We start from the raw sequence: 20,964 nt of genomic DNA, 5'->3' as shown, positions 1-20,964 counted from the left end.
AGGGTCTGTTAGCAGTTGATGTTACGCTTCAATAACATAGACCCCAAAGCAAATCAGGCAGAGAAAAATAGGTTTATTCAAAGAGGACAAATCATAGATGTTATGCAGAGAGGCAGATGTTCATTCTTTCCTGTCCTCAGTGATTCTCTCCACAGAACCAAGTGACAGGATGTAATTTATAACCTAACCCTAGCCTGTGGTTGACCAATTAGAATTCCTTGCAATAAAACTAGGCCAATGGCCAAATAACAAGTACCCTGTTTCAGACAACGTATAGACAAATTCCTCGCATGTCTCTGACCCATTGATCATTAATGCCCTATTACAGAAAAACCACTATTTCCATTGATCGTTAATTCCCCCTTGACCTTTAGTCCTCTGAGTTGTACATTTATCTTCAAAATATTCTTACAGGTCTGAATACTTCCGTAAATAATTTTTTTAAAATAAATTTGCAAAAAATGTTTTAACCCGTTTCAGTCATTATCGGGTTGTGTGTAGATTGAGGATTTTTGATTGAATCAACTTTATAAGACTGTAAAATAACATAATATGGGAAGGTAAGGGGTTTGAATACTTTCTGAATGCACTGTACATGCCATTCAGAGGGTGAATTGCCTTTGAAAAGTGTATGGCACCGGTTTGTGTCAAGAAATGCAACGCTGATGGGTTTTTCACACTCAACAGTTTCCCCGCATGTATCAAGAATGTCCTTTGAGTGCTGGACATTCCAGCCAACTTGATACAACTGTAGGAAGCATTGGAGTCAACATGGGCCAGCATCCCTGTAGAACACTTTGACACCTTGTAGAGTCCATGCCCAGACAAATTGAGGCTGTTCTGAGGGGGAAAAGGAAGGGATGCATCTCAATATTAGGAAGGTGTCCTTCATGTTCTCTTACAGTGTCAAAAGACTACCACCTTCGTTAAAGGGCCAGTGCAGACATGTCTCTCTCGATATCAAATCCTTTCTGGTATGAATATATCATTTTTGGGTATAATATTCCAGCTGAGCAAGACCTACGGTTTATATGCTCTCCGGAGCAAATTATAATGGAATTAGTTTGTGTAACAGATCAAATTGGCAGAGCTTTTTGAAGTTCAAGTTTCAAAAGCTATACAGGACTTTTACATGGTATGATACACTACAAATTACTACTGAAAAACCTAAGGGACCCTTTCAAGAGTCCATACAAAACGTAACAAAAATGAAAATCTAAATCAACTGCATAATTAACTCTTTATGGAATCAAAACTATAACTACTGAATAATAAGAATAATAAAAACAAATGAATAGAACAAAAAAAAAGACTTTTGGCAGTCTTTTCTTAAAAACAATGATTTTACAGTTATATTGCTCGGAATGTGATGCTATTATCTGAGCTACACTGATTTTGCATTAAAGACTAGTCTTAAATATATCTTAGCTAGGGGCCCATATTATTCATGTTTTTTTGTGACGTTCACATTTAGTGCACACATGATTTGAATATTGCATAAATGGAAACGTACAATAAATAAAACTGTCTTGCCTTTGTCCTGCATCTAGCTAGCAACAACCGTCCATCGCTAAATATAATATTTTCTCTGTATCAAACCACAGTACAACACACTTCTCAAATACATTACATTCACACAGAATACAACATCAACAGCTGGTAAATTGATGCATAAGGCCTAAGGACAAAAAAAAAAATCTTGTGAGGGCGTACATACAGTGCCTTGAGAAAGTATTCGGCCCCCTTGAACTTTGCGACCTTTTGCCACATTTCAGGCTTCAAACATAAAGATAAAAAACTGTATTTTTTTGTGAAGAATCAACAACAAGTGGGACACAATCATGAAGTGGAACGACATTTATTGGATATTTCTAAATTTTTTAACAAATCAAAAACTGAAAAATTGGGCGTGCAAAATTATTCAGCCCCCTTAAGTTAATACTTTGTAGCGCCACCTTTTGCTGCGATTACAGCTGTAAGTCGCTTGGGGTATGTCTCTATCAGTTTTGCACATCGAGAGACTGACATTTTTTCCCATTCCTCCTTGCAAATCAGCTCGAGCTCAGTGAGGTTGGATGGAGAGCATTTGAACAGCAGTTTTCAGTTCTTTCCACAGATTCTCGATTGGATTCAGGTCTGGAATTTGACTTGGCCATTCTAACACCTGGATATGTTTATTTTTGAACCATTCCATTGTAGATTTTGCTTTATGTTTTGGATCATTGTCTTGTTGGAAGACAAATCTCCGTCCCAGTCTCAGGTCTTTTGCAGACTCCATCAGGTTTTCTTCCAGAATGGTCCTGTATTTGGCTCCATCCATCTTCCCATCAATTTTAACCATCTTCCCTGTCCCTGCTGAAGAAAAGCAGGCCCAAACCATGATGCTGCCACCACCATGTTTGACAGTGGGGATTGGTGATGAGCTGTGTTGCTTTTACGCCAAACATAACGTTTTGCATTGTTGCCAAAAAGTTCAATTTTGGTTTCATCTGACCAGAGCACCTTCTTCCACATGTTTGGTGTGTCTCCCAGGTGGCTTGTGGCAAACTTTAAACAACACTTTTTATGGATATCTTTAAGAAATGTCTTTCTTCTTGCCACTCTTCCATAAAGGCCAGATTTGTGCAATATACGACTGATTGTTGTCCTATGGACAGAGTCTCCCACCTCAGCTGCAGATCTCTGTAGTTCATCCAGAGTGATCATGGGCCTCTTGGCTGCATCTCTGATCAGTCTTATCCTTGTATGAGCTGAAAGTTTAGAGGGACGGCCAGGTCTTGGTAGATTTGCAGTGGTCTGATACTCCTTCCATTTCAATATTATCGCTTGCACAGTGCTCCTTGGGATGTTTAAAGCTTGGGAAATCTTTTTGTATCCAAATCCGGCTTTAAACTTCTTCACAACAGTATCTCGGACCTGCCTGGTGTGTTCCTTGTTCTTCATGATGCTCTCTGCGCTTTTAACGGACCTCTGAGACTATCACAGTGCAGGTGCATTTATACGGAGACTTGATTACACACAGGTGGATTGTATTTATCATCATTAGTCATTTAGGTCAACATTGGATCATTCAGAGATCCTCACTGAACTTCTGGAGAGAGTTTGCTGCACTGAAAGTAAAGGGGCTGAATAATTTTGCACGCCCAATTTTTCAGTTTTTGATTTGTTAAAAAAGTTTGAAATATCCAATAAATGTCGTTCCATTTGATGATTGTGTCCCACTTGTTGTTGGTTCTTCACAAAAAAATATAGTTTTTTATCTTTATGTTTGAAGCCTGAAATGTGGCAAAAGGTCGCAAAGTTCAAGGGGGCCGAATACTTTCGCAAGGCACTGTACAGTGTACGACTGTGTGATAATGAACACACAACATATGCCTGATGGTCAATGTCAAACACATTAAATTCCAGTGGCTCTGCTCTTCGAACCACTTTTAATGATCGGGTATAATTTTAGTAGTAGCATTACTGAATTTTCAGCCATTGTATCGTAACGTTACAGTATAGTGCAGTATGCTTGGATATCGTGGCTTGTTGGTTGAGTGGCAGCCATGTTTATTTATATCTCCCCCTGAGGCCTGAACTACCCTCAGGGGAGATATAAATAAACATAGCAGGGTGTCAAACACACCAAGGACAGATACACAGATGAAGTGGCAAAGGCCCTCTGAAAACCCCACTGTCCGAAAGGCAATATCCTGGGTGTCACAAGAGTCTGACATAGGAACCATGTTCTCTATACAGTACAGCACTTTCAAGGGAATAGGGTGGCATTTTTACACTAGAATAGGATGCCATTTAGATGCATCCTTGAAGTGCCCCCATTTTCCATATGATCCATCCATGTAATTTCCTCCTTGGTGAAGTGTTCTTCCTGGTTCCCACCACTGACGTTGGTTTGGTATCAGAGGGTACTCTCGTAGGTGATTGGGGACTCGGTCATAGTTCCGCTTTGCTCCCGCTCTGCATATCCAAGGAAAAAGGGTAGAAAATAATTTTTAAAATGGCTTTTACCGTGTGTGTGTGTGTGTGTGTAACTGAAGTGCCTCTGAGTATAAACAAAATATGACTATAGGCCAAATGGTCAACATGGAAAATGTCTCAGTGAGTGTAGTCTGAGACACAGCGATGGGCAGGTAACACGTTTCACCAGGACACACAGTGTAGTCATTAAAAAAAAATCTCCCTGCAAACCTGAAGAGCAAAAAAAGCCACCATTGTTTGGTGACAGGGCTGAGACGAAGCATGACGCAGGAAACAAAAGACTACCTGAAGCCACAATGCAAATCATTCTCCAACCCACGGCTTCTCTTTATTAGCCTGAGATTCTGACTGATAAGCTCTGTTTCACCACGGTCAACAATGTTGAAACAAAAGCACAACAGTTTGGATTCCAGGTTTTCCAAATAAAGATAATCTCCGTCATAAAGGGACACTGCTTTTCATAAACACACTTCCTTCCCTATGCTGTGTGGACAAAGCTATGACAAGCTGTTTAAAAAAAAAAAAAAAAGCACAATGGTGTATAATAGGAGTGGAGGTTAAAACCATAATGTGCTGTATAAGGTCACCGTTTATGTCATGTGGAGGATGACAGCTGTCACTCAAGCAAGGTTAGTAGTAGTTGTGGGTTTTTGTGTGCACTTCGATTTTAAAAACACTGAGATGGTGAGGCAGTCCTTCCTATTACTGTGTGTGTGTACACTTCGGTCTGTGCATTTATGCAGACGATGTGTTTGCACATTCTGTGTGTGCGTTCTCACCCCAGGCAGGGTTCTTTGGTTTCTGCAGCAGGCGAGGTCCTGTGAGTCCGATGACCAGGGCCCCTATGGGGGCGGTGAGCAGGATGGAGAGCACGGCCACTGTCAGCACGTCCATGCCGTACTTCTCCAGCTCTGTATCCTCCTTGGTGCGGGCCATGTCCAGCGCTGTGGAGCCGATGGCCGCCTGGGGGGAGAAAAGAGCAAGGGAGGAGATCGACACATTGGCCACGTTACCCTCAACATTGTGAGTTAAAGCACCTACAATTTATTGAAAAACGCCGACGTTGGGAATGATATGACAGATGTTGCCCAACCCCTTCCCCTTCTCATGCAGAGCAGCACCAGAGAGTGTGCAATTTGTTTTTTTTACTCACAATACTAATATTGTTACAGACAAAAACGTGTTGCAATCACAAGTTAGTTACAATATTCAAATGCTATGGTTATTTTGCTTGTTGAAACCTTTTATTGTGTCAGGAAAATTTCAGCCTTAGAATCTTGTTCTTGTTTTTTTTAAATAGAGAGATGAAAGGTAAGAGAGTGCTGAAAGAGCAGTAAGCTGGATTCGAGCCCGTGCTGGCAGAGGTAAATCGTATGTGTGCTCCACAGGTAGCGGCTTAGACCACTCCAGGCCACCTTGGTTCCTGTTTAACGTTAAGTACCTGTACGGTGGCTTTGGGTAGCCAGGCCAGAGCGATGAAGAGCTTCTCTTTGAAGTTGAAGCCGGCACACAGCACACAGACGAAGGTGAAGAGAACACGCACCAGCAGACCAATGGCCAGAGAGCCTATGCCCAGGCCTGGTGGGACAGGGAATGGGAATAGAGGGCAGAATGATAAACACTTTACTCAGGTTAAAGTAGGAAACACACCTGATAGAAGATCTCCAAAGAGCGGGGTATAAAGGTATATGTGGTGTGTGTGTTCTTACTGACTGTGTGTTTATGCGTGTATTTGTGTTCTCACCGACAGTGTTTTTGTCCAGCTCTGAGATTTGGATCTCAGCCCCGATCAGGCCAAAGAGCAGTGGCTGGAACACTTCCCAGGCAATACCCACTATGTCCTCCACAGGGACCTGCACACAAACACACAGAGTCAGTCAGACACACACACGTTACGGTTTCTCAAATTACTGACGTTTTCAAACACAATTTGTGAAAGTAGTCAAATGGAAGGGTTTGAGAAGCACAATCAAGACAAGTGACAACAAAAACATAAGAAATAAAAAAAAACACTTACCAGACACAAACCAGACTACAGAGAGAGTTCAGCAAACACCAAGACTTCACAACTTTGTTTCTCTACTAGAGAATCTGCCTCCCAAAGAGACAATATCAGATGTGACTCTGTGACTATATTTTGGATTGGGCCTCTGTATACTGACTGGAAGGGTCCCACTGTGTCTTAAGACAACAGTTTGTGCTACACTGGAACGTGTAGCACAAGCTGTCCAGCTGCTATCCGATGCTTTAGTTTAGTCCACTGTGTTAGAGGTAAGGGCTAGAGGGGCATTTGGGTGTTGGGTGAGAGAGTAAGTGCCGAGCTAGAGGATGCAGGGTATGGAGGGTTGAGTGAGGGGTCGGCATGGGATGGGGTCGTTGACTGACCTTTGACCTTCTCCAGCCCAGGCCAGCCAGGAAGGCAAGGACCAGGGTGCAGAGGCCCCCCGAGCCTGGGAAGCCGGCCACATTGCTGCTGAACACGGCAAACACCGACAGGCCCAGCAGCAGGAATGAGCGCTTCATCACGACGTTGTCCTACAGGAGAGAGAGCGAGCGAAGGAAGAAAGGACGCATTAATAAAGTTTCCCAAACAAGGACTATGTCCCTGGACTAACATTACTGAGTCGCTCTGGATAAGAGCGTCTACCAAATGACTTAAATGTAAATGTAAAGGGAAACGCTACTGAGAAAACTGAGCTCCGTTATAGGTCAACTCTACAAGCCAGTTTCCTAGACCTGGCCTACGCCTACTCCTAGACTAAAAGCTAAGTGCTTTCGATGGAGATTCCTACCTGGTCTTTGCTGGGAAAGTAGCGCAGCAGAAATCCCAGCAGTACCCCAGCTACCATTCCCCCTCCCACCTCCAGTATACCTCTCAGCAGGTTGTACCACATGGAGCCTGCAGAGGGAGACACAGCACAACAAAACATTTTAAGTTAATATCAAAACAGATGGGATCGTCCCAAATGTTACCCTGTTACTTATAGAGTGCACTACTTTTGACCAGAGTCCTATGTGGACCCTGGTCAAAAATAGTTCACTCTATATGGAATGGGATGCCATTAGGGACGCAGTATGCAGCAGGAAGTCAATAATACAAATCATGCAATACAGAGGAAGACACCGTAATAGCTCATACGAAATGGTCCTGTGTAAGCTCAGTAGGTAAAGCATGGCGCTTGCAACAACATGGTTCGTAGGTTTGATTCCCGAAGTGTGAGGGCGTCATCTATTGGATCCAGGACGGATTGCAGGAAGATCTCTCATAACGTTGCAACAAAAACAGATAATAAAGTTATATTTTCTTCTAGTGGTCTCCTCTCATCATTGGCTCAGTGCAGAGGCACAAATCAACATGCTCCCAACTACTTGGATCCCTACCGGTGGCGAAGGCCATGCCCATGCAGGTGGTGAAGCCGGTGATGGCCAGGATGTCGTCGAGGCTGCCGGCGGCCATGAGGAGGGTAGGGATGCCCTGCTCCAAGCCGTAGCCGTCCTTCTGCAGCAGCAGCATGGAGGGAACCACCACGGCCGGGGACACGGCTCCCAGCACAAATCTACAAGAGACGGGGGAGCCAAAGTGAGGGTTAATCATCATATTCATCAGGTTTGGGTTGCCAGAATGGGTGAGATTGGGTTGCCAGGCTGAAGAACGACCTCCAAAGTAACAACCTGTAATATGAATAATGATCATATGACCATTTAGCAGAGACACACTATGAGAGTTCATCATATAATATGGGCCCGTGGAAGATGCTTTCAAAGGTCGGGTTACTGTAAAAGCACTTTGACAACTGTTGATGTAAAAAAGGGCTCTAAATAAAAATAACACATTTGATTGATTAATTTTAAGACATCACAAACCTAGAAGGGACAGGGGAGGGGAGAATACAATGAGTAAAGAAAGTGTTTAATGATGCAGCTTTACTAATAGGGATTAGTTTGAGATATACACTATATGTGGACATCCCTTCAAATTAGTGGATTTGGCCATTTCAGCCACACCCAATGCTGACAGGTGTATAAAATCAAGCACACAGCCATGCAATATTCCATAGACAAACATTGGCAGTAGAATGGCCCTACTGAAGTGTGACAGATCATCAACGTGGCAGATCATCACATTTCTGCCCTGCTAGAGCTGCCCCGGCCAACTGTAAGTGCTGTTGTCAATGTCTAGGAGCAACAACGACTCAGCCGTGAAGTGGTAGGCCACACCAGCTCACAGAACGGAACGGCCGAATGCTGAAGCACGTAGTGTGCAAAAATCACCTGTCATCAGCACAAGAACTGTTCGTCTGGAGCATCATGAAATGAATTCCCTTGGCCGAGTAGCTGCACACAAGCCTAAGATCACCATGCGCAATCCCAAGCATCGGCTGGTGTGGTGTAAAGCTCATCAGTGCCCAACCTCACTAATGCTCATGGCTGAATGGAAGCAAGTCCCCGCAGCATTGTTCCAAATTCAAGTTGAAAGCCTTCCTAGAAGAGTGGAGGCTGTTATAGCAGTAAAGGCGGGACCAACTCCATATTAATGCCCATGATTTTGGAATGAGATGTTCGACGAGCAGGTTTCCACACATTTTTGGTCATGTAGTATATTTAGAGGGATGGATGAATAGAATGATGGACAGATCAGAGTGAGAGACAATAAAAGTGGAGAGGACAAGAGAGAGAGAGCAAGAGGAGCGAGGACGAGAGAAATAGAGAAGACAGAGATATAGCAAAAGAGAGGGAGAGAGCGAGAAAGAGAGGAGAGAGAAAGAAAGAGAGCAAAGGGCTAAGTGTCAGGATGAAATTAAAATGTATAAGGGCGGGGTCTCCAATCCTGTTCATCGAGGGCCAACCATCCTGTCGGTTTTTGCTCCAACCCCAGTTAGAACTAACCTGGTTAGAGCTAATTATTAGAATCAGGTGCACTAGATTAGGGTTGGAGTGAACTCCTACAGGACGGTAGCTTTCCAGGAACAGGACTGGAGAGCTCTGGTATAAAGGAAACTTCAAGTGTTCATGGTTGAGTTAGCTGCCAAATACTCTTCACCCGTCTTATTGGAATGCAAGCGGTGTTAGGTAGCCCTTTAGCTTTACAAATGCATTTAGAAGTAGAAGGCTCAGAGAGGACGACAGAGAGACAGAGATCGAGAGAGAAAGAGAGACAAAACGAGACACAGAAAGAGAGTCTACCCTAGGATGAATCCCCAGATCCAGGGCAAGCCCATGAGGAAGTGGGAGACGATGGCGACGGTGCAGGCCTCGATGATGCAGGGTCCCATTCCCACGCGCGCACACACCATACTCAGCTTCTTCAGAGCCTGGGAACACACATGTACACACACAAATTAAAGGAAAAATCCACATTGCATTAGTCCATTGTGGATACAGTCGCAAAATGTTTTGCATGGTCTGCAGTCAAGTTTTGAAGAAATAGGATTTTCAAGAAGCAAAGTGTCACTTGCTACATCATCATGATGATGAGTTTTGCATCATACGATGTACTTTGCACCATGACGACGTGGCAAGTGACACTTTGCTTCCTGAAAGTCATGAAAACTTAACTGCTGAAATGCAAAACATTTTGGGACTGTATCAATAGTGAACTAATGAAAAATATATACACATATATAGTTTGAGGGGATTTGTCCTTTAACACAGGAACTTAAATAATAAAAGACAAGTACTAAACACTAAAAGCGTCGGCGTATGGAGAGAGATGAGTGTTTGATTGACATACCGAGCCGTCCAATCCCAGGCCTGCTCGGGCCAGGATGACAGCGAGGGCAATGTTCCTCAGGGAGGCAGACCATCGGAAGTCGATGTACACGGCGTCCGTTACCACGGGGATATTACGTAGCAGGAAGCCCGTCAATAGCATACCTGTAGAGAATGACAGAAAACAATGATAACTTTAATATAATAGTATGATAAAGTAATACTTTTATAAACAACCATGGTGTTATTCTTTGGACTTTCTCTCACAGCAAAAAGAGGGGGGGGAAACCATGTAGACAACCATGTTTTTTCAAGAGTTAAACAGAAAACTTCAGGCTAAGATATTATTCCCATTTTCACAATGGTTCAAATGCCAAGAAATACCCCTTTTATGGAACGGAATATTAAAAAGGTTGAAGATCAATTGGTTTAAGATATCAAAGGCTTCTAGGCATAGGAGTCTTTTGGGAGTAAAGGAAAAACATTTCCAAGTAGGAATAATGCAAACATTGGAGTCTTTAATCTACTGTATGAAATTGAATTGCCTTTTGAAGGTCAGAAAGATCAATGTGGTCCTGTGTGGTTCAGTTGGTAAGAGAGTGGCATTACCCAACGCCAGGGTTATGTGGATTTGTGGCAACGTAGGCCAAAAAAGGTCTGTTCAGTTCAAACAATGAAACAGGGACTTTGAACTGGGAAACAGAGTTCCTCTGGGTTTACAAAAAGAAAAGCAGGGGTTGGAGAGACATTAACTATCAAAGATGTACATCCAACAATCAGGACTTTACTTCTGAACTATGGGAGTGGCCTCTGATCGTTAGTGTGGTGTCCATCCGACAAAGATGGCAAATCAAAAGACCCACCAAACACTTATTTATTATCTACAATCTCCTTTCTGGACTGTTGAAAGTGAGGAGCAGGTTGTGAATCTAAACGTCTGACTATCTCCTTGTGGGCTGAACGAGTGGCCACTGTCTTATTATAGGGGTCTTTGCAAACTACAGGACTTGTCATGTGGTTACCGGCATCAAGACTTTGGTCAAACCTGCGCCGTGTCTCAACCAAGTCTCTATATTATGTTAAGAAATGCAAATACATTTGAATTCACTCCCTATCAGTCTAAGTCAACAAGGTTGTTCATTTGGTTAGAAATGGAATAAGGTGGGGTATAAACTCACGCCACTGTCTAGGTATGGTAGTAACACATATATGACGTACTACACACGAAGTAGCAGTGTTGGCAAAGCCAGACAGAATAATAAAAGACTGTTTGGCCATGTTTACATGCAGCTGAAACAGTCCCATTTGACATGTATAGTAAAGAGCAGTAGTGAGGGGACAAGCAAGTGCATGCATGCTAAATATAGTGGCGTATCATAGTATGTAGTCGTGTGTGTTCTATCTGCGATAACAGCAGATATATATTACCAGCAGCCAGGCCACCACTCCCATATCAAAGACAAAGAAAAAGATGGCGTCTCTGACTGTTACTGGGGGCGGCAGGGTAGCCTCGTGGTTAGAGCGTTAAACTAGTAACCGGAAGGTTGCGAGTTCAAACCCCAGAGCTGACAAGGTACAAATCTGTCGTTCTGCCCCTGAACAGGCAGTTAACCCACTGTTCCCAGGCCGTCATTGAAAATAAGAATTTCTTCTTAACTGACTTGCCTGGTTAAATAAAGGTAAAAAAAACAACATTTTTTTTTACTAAGGAACATGTATGGCACGCAACACCCTGAAGATGCCATATTGTCTCACTCTCAACAAGTGAAATGAGGTAGAGGTTACAGAAGATAACCTGTTGTATAGTGCACATACAGATGCAGTCACGGACAAGACAGAGCCCATCACCTACAACACACAAACACATATATATATATATATATACACATATATATATATATATATATATATATATATATATATATATATATATATATATATATATATATATATATATATATATATATATATATATATACACACACACACTCTCTCTCTCCATTCGCATTACCTACCCAGTAACTGGGGAAAGGGAGGCAATTTGGGCAGCTGTATGAGGCCCACCAGTTTGCCCCCGGTGACGGAACAGATGAAGAGCACGGTGATGCCGAACAGGTTCCCCCCCGGCAGACACTCCTTCTCTGTGATGGACCACACCACGCCAAACAGCACTAACGCAATGAGGACTGGGAGGGAGAAGAGGTCAGAAGTCAGTACGTGGCCAGTTAGCAGTTTTTGCCTTTCACCTGCCAAATGTGCTGTACTTGATTTGCAAGGTATAATGGATTCAAAGGTCTACTACTAAGCCTAAATGTTAACTTGTATATTTCAGTACATCAGGGACAGTGGGTAGTGCCTTAGTCCATCTGTAAATCTACTCCATTTGTGCTATATAAATGCCTCAGGGTATAACTGTGGCACTGTTCAACAGCATGCACTGGATAAAAATCAGCAATTCTAGAGGACCTTTGTGCCCTTTATTGACACACACAGACACACACACTGGTTCTACAAACTCCATCCTAACATATTACCCGCTCTCTCGATTTTCCACTCGCCCAAGCACAAAACACTACAAGATGCCAACCCCTGATCCCATAGCAACGTCACCAAGGTAACATTTCTACGGTAGCATAAGCCCCCCCTGGTGCCCGGAATTAAATAAAACACAGACCACAATGGCATTATCAGCACATTGTAGCATTATGAAGGTTCATTAGGCAAATATTGTATCTCTATTCTGGTGTCCATAGAAGTAGATTTCAATTTCTATGGGTACCAGCATAGAGACACAATATTAGAGTGGCCTATTTCTATGCTGGTGCCCACCCTTGGTGATGAGGGAGGACAGGAGGCCTCGGGGCGGGCAGGGGCATACCCGGCGGAGCCTGCCACAGCAGATGACCGGGGGGTCGGTGTTGGTGCCCGCATCCACCACCAGGTTACGGGGGATGAAGTAGGTCTCCTCTGTGACTTGGGAGTGGAGCTCCGCCTCACCACCACCTGAATCTGGTTCACACCCAGGAACTACCGGGGGAGGGGGGGCAGAGACATAGAGGGAAAGGGTCTTAGCTCCAAATTAAAATGTGTCAGTAGCCATACTTTTTAATGAAACTTTCTTACTACAAAAATTACATTTCAATACAAGCTTCTGAAAAAGTAACACCCTATTGGATATTTGTTTATTATTTTGCCAAAGAGACACTTGACACGAAGGGACACTTCGATGTTTTTCCAAAACTTGCTTCCAAAAAGCATCCTTACGACCCCATCGTACTCTGATCTCCATTAAAAAGGTGCAATATGCAGAAATTGCTCCGCCATTTCCTGGTTGCTAAAATTCGAATAGATCTCTTAATTTCAGTTTATGTAACAAAACAAGCAATGTATAGTGTATGTGTAACCTTTATTTAACTAGGCAAGTCAGTTGAGAACAAATTCTTATTTACAATGACGGCCAACACAAGCCAAACTCGGACGACGCTGGGCCAAATGTGCGCCGCTCTATGGGACTCCTAATCATGGCAGGTTGTGATACAGCCTGGAATCGAAACAGGGACTGTAGTGGCGCCTCTTGCACTGAGATGCATTGCCTTAAACTGCTGCGCCACTCGAAGTAGAGAATCCTTGTACCATTTAAACCTCTGTGAAATATATTTTCAATAACCAAATATATGGTTTTTTTCAGCTGTTTGAAGCTGGTGTACAAAACCAAAAGATGCAAAAACAAACTTAACGGAAGCATTGAAATAGTGCAAAGAGAACAGCTCTTGCTTTCAATGAGAATGACTGATCTATAACTAACATTTCCATGCGAATTTGGACAGGTCGCCCAAAAAGTTGCATATTGTAGCTTTAACTTCTGGAGTTGAAATTATTGCAATCTTTCAAGAGAGAATGATTGTGGTGTCAGGAACTTGTTTAGGGTAGCCTCGCCTAACAATTGAAAGTTGATAAGAATTAGAGGTCGGACGATTATGATTTTTCAACGCCGATACCGATTATTGGAGGACCAAAGAAAAAGCCGATACCGATTAATTGGACGCTTTTTTAAATGTATTTGTAATAATGACAATTACAACAATACTGAATGAACACTTATTTTAACTTAATATAATACATCAATGAATTCAATTTAGCCTCAAATATATAATGAATCATGTTCAATTTGGTTTAAATAATTCAAAAACAAAGTGTGGGAGAAGAAATTAAAAGTGCAATATGTGCCATGTAAGAAAGCTAACGTTTAAGTTCCTTGCTCAGAACATGAGAACATATGAAAGCTGGTGGTTCCTTTTAACATGAGTCTTCAATATTCCTAGGTAAGACGTTTTAAGTTGTAGTTATTATAGGAACTATAGGACTATTTCTGTCTATACCATTTGTATTTCATTAACCTTTGACTATTGGATGTTCTTATAGGCACTTTAGTATTGCCAGTGTAACAGTATAGCTTCCGTCCCTCTCCTCGCTCCTACCTGGGCTCGAACCAGGAACACATCGACAACAGCCACCCTCGAAGCAGTGTTACCCATCGCTCCACAAAAGCCGCGGCCCTTGCAGAGCAAGGGGAACAACAGCTGCTGGCAAACGCACGAAAGTGCTGTTTGAATGAATGCTTACGAGCCTGCTGGTGCCTACCATCGCTCAGTCCGACTGCTCCATCAAATCATAGACTTAGTTATAACATGATAACACACAGAAATACGAGCCTTAGGTCATTAATATGGTCGAATCCGGAAACGATCATCTCGAAAACAAGACGTTTATTTTTTCAGTGAAATACGGAACCGTTCCGTATTTTATCTAACGGGTGACATCCATAAGTCTAAATATTCCTGTTTCATTGCACAACCTTCAATGTTATGTCATAATTACGTAAAATTCTGGCAAATTAGGCAGCCCAAACTGTTGCATATATACTGACTCTGCATGCAATGAACGCAAGAGAAGTGACACAATTTTACCTGGTTAATATTACCTGCTAACCTGGATTTATTTGAGCTAAATATGCAGGTTTAAAAATATATACTTCTGTGCATTGAGTTTAAGAAAGGCATTGATGTTTATGGTTAGGTACACATTGGAACAACGATACGCACCACATCGATTATATGCAACGCAGGACACACTAGATAACTACACATGGTTGATGATATTATTAGTTTAACTAGTGATTATGATTGATTGTTTTTTCTAAGATAAGTTTAATGCTAGCTAGCAACTTACCTTGGCTTACTGCATTCGCGTAACAGGCAGTCTCCTCGTGGAGTGCAATGAAAGGCAGGTGGTTAGAGCGTTGGACTAGTTAACCTCAACGTTGCAAGATTGAATCCCCCGAGCTGACAAGGTAAAAATCTGTCATTCTGCCCCTGAACGAGGAAGTTAACCCACCGTTCCTAGGCCGTCATTGAAAATAAGAATGTGTTCTTAATTGACTTGCCTAGTTAAATAAAGATTAAATAAAAGTGTAAAAAAAATGTTTTTTTTTTTAAATCTGCCAAATTGGTGCCCAAAAATACCGATTTCCGATTGTTATGAAAACTTGAAATCGGCCATTCCGATTAATTGGTCGACCTCTAATAAGAGCGGTACTGGAGCAAATGCCAATGCTACTGGCTTTTTTGCCTCCATTTCTTTGACACACCTATGTTAAGTGGTTCTTCATTGCTGACAAAGAGGTTAGTCATACTAACAAAACACTACCGTGTTCCCAGTAAGTAATAGTTCTCATGCCTATCATAAAGAGTAGATACAGACTTTTACTCCAAAGAGTGTGCCACAATGAGAACAGTTAGTGTCATGAAAAAGGCTGTTGTTCCAACTTATACCACACTCTGTGGGGAAAAAAAGAGGCTGGCAAAAGTCATGGGAAAATCTGCTGGTAGGGTCCATCTCGAGGTATGTTTCAAACGACCTAACAAAACGTCAGCAATGATTTTACTTTTCTTTTCCCATAAATAATTGACCCCATCAATGCATAAAGCCAAATAAGAGTGCACAGCACACTGCCAATAGGAAATGTAAACTAATGCCTTCAAAACTGATTTTAGATCAATGTATGGAACGAGTATTATGCCAAAGCTTCCGGTCCGCCATTTCTCATAGATTCAGTGACTCAGTATCATTAAATGATGTAAAGGCTATATATTAGCAGTTTGGCTAAAGCACTAGATATACTATACCTCTGCATGGTTTGTTACTGGCGAGGCTCCGTCACTGTGTTCTAGGTCCAGCAAGGGAGAAGGTGTAGGTGGCTTCGACTTGGGCTGGTCGTCTTCCATCATGGCATCTAGTGCAGTTCACGTTCTCCTCCCCACTTCTCTAACCTCACAGCAAATGCGGTGGAGGGTTGGCCATCGGTGCATTGCTGCTCTGTTCCTGTTGTATCCCAAGGTCTGACCGTCCAGCACTAGCTCCCATTCAGTGAGTCGTCACCTCTTCATCAGTCAAAGGCAGTGAGAGTGAGTGTTTGCTTGGTGGAATTGGCAAGAGAGGCATTTGAGGCAAACACGGCTGTAGAGATAGGAGGTGGAAACCAGCCAAATACAGGAGCAATCAAAGGTGAAGGGAATCAGTAACTGTAAAACAGACAATAAAGACTGAGGTTTTCAAATTTCAGCATTCTGCTATGAGTATGGAATGAGAATAAGGGCATCAATGCATGAATTCATAACTTCATATAGAAATCATACTATGTTATTAGCTACAATGCCACCAATCTCCTTCTTCTTTGATAAAGGCATTCAATATAATGGCATTTCAATTACAGCAGTATCCATTTTATCGGAACCAAGCTGAAGTTCGATTACTTTATATAAACACGTTCCACAGTTTTTATGCAAGTAAAGTCATACTGAATAAAAATAAATTGTGACAGCTGTGATGGAAACAGGAAGTGTCGGTTCAATTTTATAAATGCCGTCAGATCATTTGTTCGTTCAACATGGTTGGATCTTTTTGAACTTCACAGGGTGGCGACAATGCACAGTGATGCGCTTGATGCCGCTTTCCAATACATATCTAGGGCCTTATTCTGGTGACATGATGATCGGTGCTCTACTGCCGTTCGACAAAAAATACAAATATTCTCATCATGTAGACTAGCCTACCCGCACGCGGAACTTCCTTTCATAGGATAACCAGATCCAAAGTCATTCTTATCCATCGGGTGATTAGTTGAGCCTTATTTGAAGGCGTGACATCACTTTGAGCATCACCGTACTAGGCGGTGATACAGCCCGACAGGATGCTCTCGATTGTGCATCCGTAAAAGTTTGTCTGGATTTTGGGTGACAAGCCAAATTTCTTCAGCCTCTTGAGGTTGAAGAGGCGCCGTTGCGCACGGTGGTGTTGAGAGACCCAGGGCTTCAAGCTTAATGATGAGCTTGGAGGGTACTATGGTGTTGAATGTTGAGCTGTAGTCAATGAACAGCATTCTTACATGGGTATTCCTCTTGTCCAGATGGGATAGGGCAGTGTGCAGGCGATTGCATAGTCTGTGGACCTATTGGGGTGGTACGCAAATGGAAATTGAAGTGGGTCTAGGGTGACAGGTAAGGTTGAGATGATATAATCCTTGAATAGTCAATCAAAGCACTTCATGATGACATAAGTGAGTGCTATGGGGCGATAGTCATTTAGTTCAGTTACCTTTGCCTTCTTGGGTACAGGGACAATGGTGGCAATATTGAAGCATGACTGGGATAGGGAGAGATTGAATATGTCTGTAAACACACCAGCCAGCTGGTCTGTGCATGCTCTGAGGACACGGCTAGGGATGCCGTCTGGGCCAGCAGCCTTGTGAAGGTGAACACGTTTAAATGTCTTGCTCATGTCGGCCACGGAGAAGGAGAGCCCACAGTCCTTGGTAGCGGGCCGCATCGGTGGCACTGTGTTATCCTCAAAGCGGGCAAAGAACGTGTGTAGTTTGTCTGGAAGCAAGACGTCGGTGTCTGTGATGTGGCTGGGTTTCTTTTTGTAGTCCGTGATTGCCTGTAGACCCTGCCACATATGTCTTGTGTCTGAGCCGTTGAATTGCGACTCCACTTTGTCTCTATACTGACAATTCGCTTGCCTTGCGGAGGGAATAACTACACTGTTTGTATTCTGCCATATTCCCAGTCATCTTTCCATGGTGAAATGCGGTCGGTCATGCTTTCAGTTTTGCTCAAATACCACCATCTATGTTGCCAACGTAGCGGTGCGCACACTGAATGATGTGGCACAGATGTTGGTCACACACTTCAAGATTCTTCACTTGTTCGTGAGGATTCTCAATACCATGCGGTCTCATGAAAACAATTATGTGATTACATTTATTGTAGCTATGAGCTAAGTGTGGCGATATTTCAAATATAAAGAGCTGGCTCTTTTGCTAGTTGTCCTGATGTATCTGAATACTTGCCAGGAGATAAGATATGAATATATATATAGCTAGCTCCCACAGCCGGTCCAAGCTAGCTAGCTATATTGAACTAAAATATAACATTTCAAAGATTTGACTGAGTTACAGTTCATAGAAGGACATCAGTCAATATAAATAAATTCATTAGGACCTAATCTATGGAGTTCACATGACTGGGAATGGGCGCAGCCATGGGTGGGCATAGATCCACCCACTGGGGAGACAAACTCATTCGGATTGCCTGGGCCTTTCCCCACAAAAGGTCTTTATTATAGAAAGAAACATACGCAACCACAGGTGAAGAATCTGGATGTGGAGGTCCTGGGCTGGCGTGGTTACACGCCAGCCCAGGTCTGCGGTTGTGAGGTCGGTTGGACGTACTGACAAATTCTCTAAAACGATGTTGGAGGTGGCTTACGTTAGAGAAACAAGCATTAAATTATCTGGCAACAGCTCTGGTGGACATTCCTACAATCAGCATGGCAATTGCACACCCTCTCAAAACTTGAGACATCAGTGGCATTGTGTTGTGGGACAAAACTGCACAGTGGCTTTTTATTGTCCCCAGCACAAGGTGCATCTGTGTAATGATCATGCTGTTTAAAAATCAGGAGAAATGCTCACTGACAGGGACATAAACAAATTTGTTCACAACATTTTAGAGAAATAAGCATTTTGTTTGTATGGAACATTTATGGAATCCTTTATTTCAGCTCATGAAACATGGGACACTTTACATGTTGTGTTTATATTTTTGTTCAGTATAGAAAGAGATTCCATAACGTTAGTTTACGCGAGTTACCTTGCCTCACCTCACCGAGTACGGTTATATTTACACAATAGTACGATTATTGTGAATCATCAGATTAATATAATAGTTAGTTTAAAACGTTTACATGTTTTGCCGGAATAATGATTTTGCTAATAATCCTGTTTAACGTTACATGGGACACATTTGAAATCAGGCTACATGATGGGATTTTTTTTTAAAGCAGAAAATCGCCAATCAAAATAAACATGCGCTCATACATTCATAAACACTAATAATTTGATATTCAACAGATTATAGGAGAAGGCCGAGTATGGCGTTAAGTGTTTACATGACCATCTTAAATCGGCGTAACGTCAAAATCGAAGTAAACAAACAGCGATTAAAACACCGGGTTTTCTAAGCAAATTTGGAATTATTAAGGCACGTTAACGCTTAATTGGCGTTCAAGCACTGTAATTGATATGCGCATGTGCCAGCACCAGTAGCTCGAGCAAACGGGAAGTATACATTTTAACATACAAACTTTATATGTCCGAACTATTGTTGTGTGCATGTAACCGTCCTCCAGTCTCGACGTCAAACTGCAAAGTTACCACACAGACACATTATTGCAAAGCAGCCATCGGGATAGTGAAAATGATAACCAATACCGCCAAAAAATATGACGTTGTTTATGCCAGTAAACTACACTGACCGACGTTAGTTAATCCAATTTTGAAGAAGAAAACACTAATCAATGCTAGGTTTAACGCGAGACCATATGGCACCTTTTGGAACCTAGCTACTTTAGCTGGCTAACGTTATTCTCGAGCCTATGGGCATTATGGTCTCGCGCATTAGCAACAAACTAGCTAGTTGGCTTCATCGTATCTTTACATTCACATGATTCATATCGACTGCCTTTAAAAAATATTTATTCCCTTAGACGCTTAAAACATAACTGCTTATAACACTACGGCTAACTATTATGCCCCGGCGGTCTAAAAACGCACTGAATTACCCCGCGCAAACCTTCAGAAAAATAGCTACCAACTGTTGTTTTATAAATCACACCATAAAGTAGTCACAATGACTTGTCACTCACCTCAAAACGCAATAACTGCCATGCCCATTGTATGAACTGTGTGTGCCTGCTAACGGATTCCACAGGATTAGTGATGTCCACTCCTGCACGAAGTTGTTACAGTACGTGATGATGGGCAGGAGGAATGACAAGACCATCCACATGAGATCAGTGTGTATTATTACAGTAACACACCGTTTTTAATTCAGGATTTTGACTGCTACAAGGCTAAACAACAAAATAAATTAAAAAGTACATCATTTAAAAAAGAAACATACATAGCAATAGTAGTTGGACCTATTGATCGGATCCGTATACTGTTCGTTCAATCAAAATCCGAATTTAAACAACGAAGACGGATATGAATTTCCACTGCATGACATTGTTTTCTAATCTCATCCACAAATTGTTACTCAATAACAGAAAGGCGTGGAGAGCAGCGGCTACAAACTGGATAAATACACACGGAGAGGCGTGGCTAAATGTGACCACGCCCCTGGGTATGGTACAGCGGTAGTTTACTCCCATGTGTCACGCTAAACCAGGTATTCCCAAACTGGGGTACGCTCAATGACGTCGGGGGTACGCCAAATTCACATTTTTATTTTTTATTAAAAAAAAAAATCTTCACATTTTCAAACAGTCCATTTATATTTTCCAATAGGGCTATACATTTGGGTGAGCTTTTTTTCTCGCATCAGTAGCCTCCTTTCACTGCCAAAAATGAAAATGTTATTATCTAGTGTTCAGCGAAATAACAACACAATGTCAAAAACAGGTGGCCTAGTTAATAATTAACATCCAATCACATTAACCATTACTCTCTCGTTGGAATTCCACTTAGATGTTGCTCATTCCATTTGCTCGAAAATAGATAAATGATGTAAAAAGTAAGTCCATAGAGACACATTCCAGCTCTACTGGTAGTACTGCTACTACCAGCAGTACTACACCTGACGACGACACAAGTTGTTCTGCTTCCACAAGCACATCCAATGCTAGCATCAGTAATTCTACATTTGTTGTTAGCCC

At 42.3% G+C, this 20,964-nt stretch overlaps 1 pseudogene; it reads right to left on the bottom strand.

Moving 5' to 3' along the window:
- Positions 1-53: 53 nt before the first annotated feature.
- Positions 54-20,347, bottom strand: LOC135506689 (sodium/hydrogen exchanger 9B2-like; annotated as a pseudogene).
- Between the last annotated feature and the right edge of the window lie 617 nt (positions 20,348-20,964).

The sequence above is a fragment of the Oncorhynchus masou genome, chromosome 20, assembly GCF_036934945.1.
Source record: "Oncorhynchus masou masou isolate Uvic2021 chromosome 20, UVic_Omas_1.1, whole genome shotgun sequence".
NCBI lineage: Eukaryota > Metazoa > Chordata > Actinopteri > Salmoniformes > Salmonidae > Oncorhynchus > Oncorhynchus masou.
Note: the sequence above shows the minus strand (reverse complement) of the source record. Positions and strands in the feature narration are given on the sequence as shown.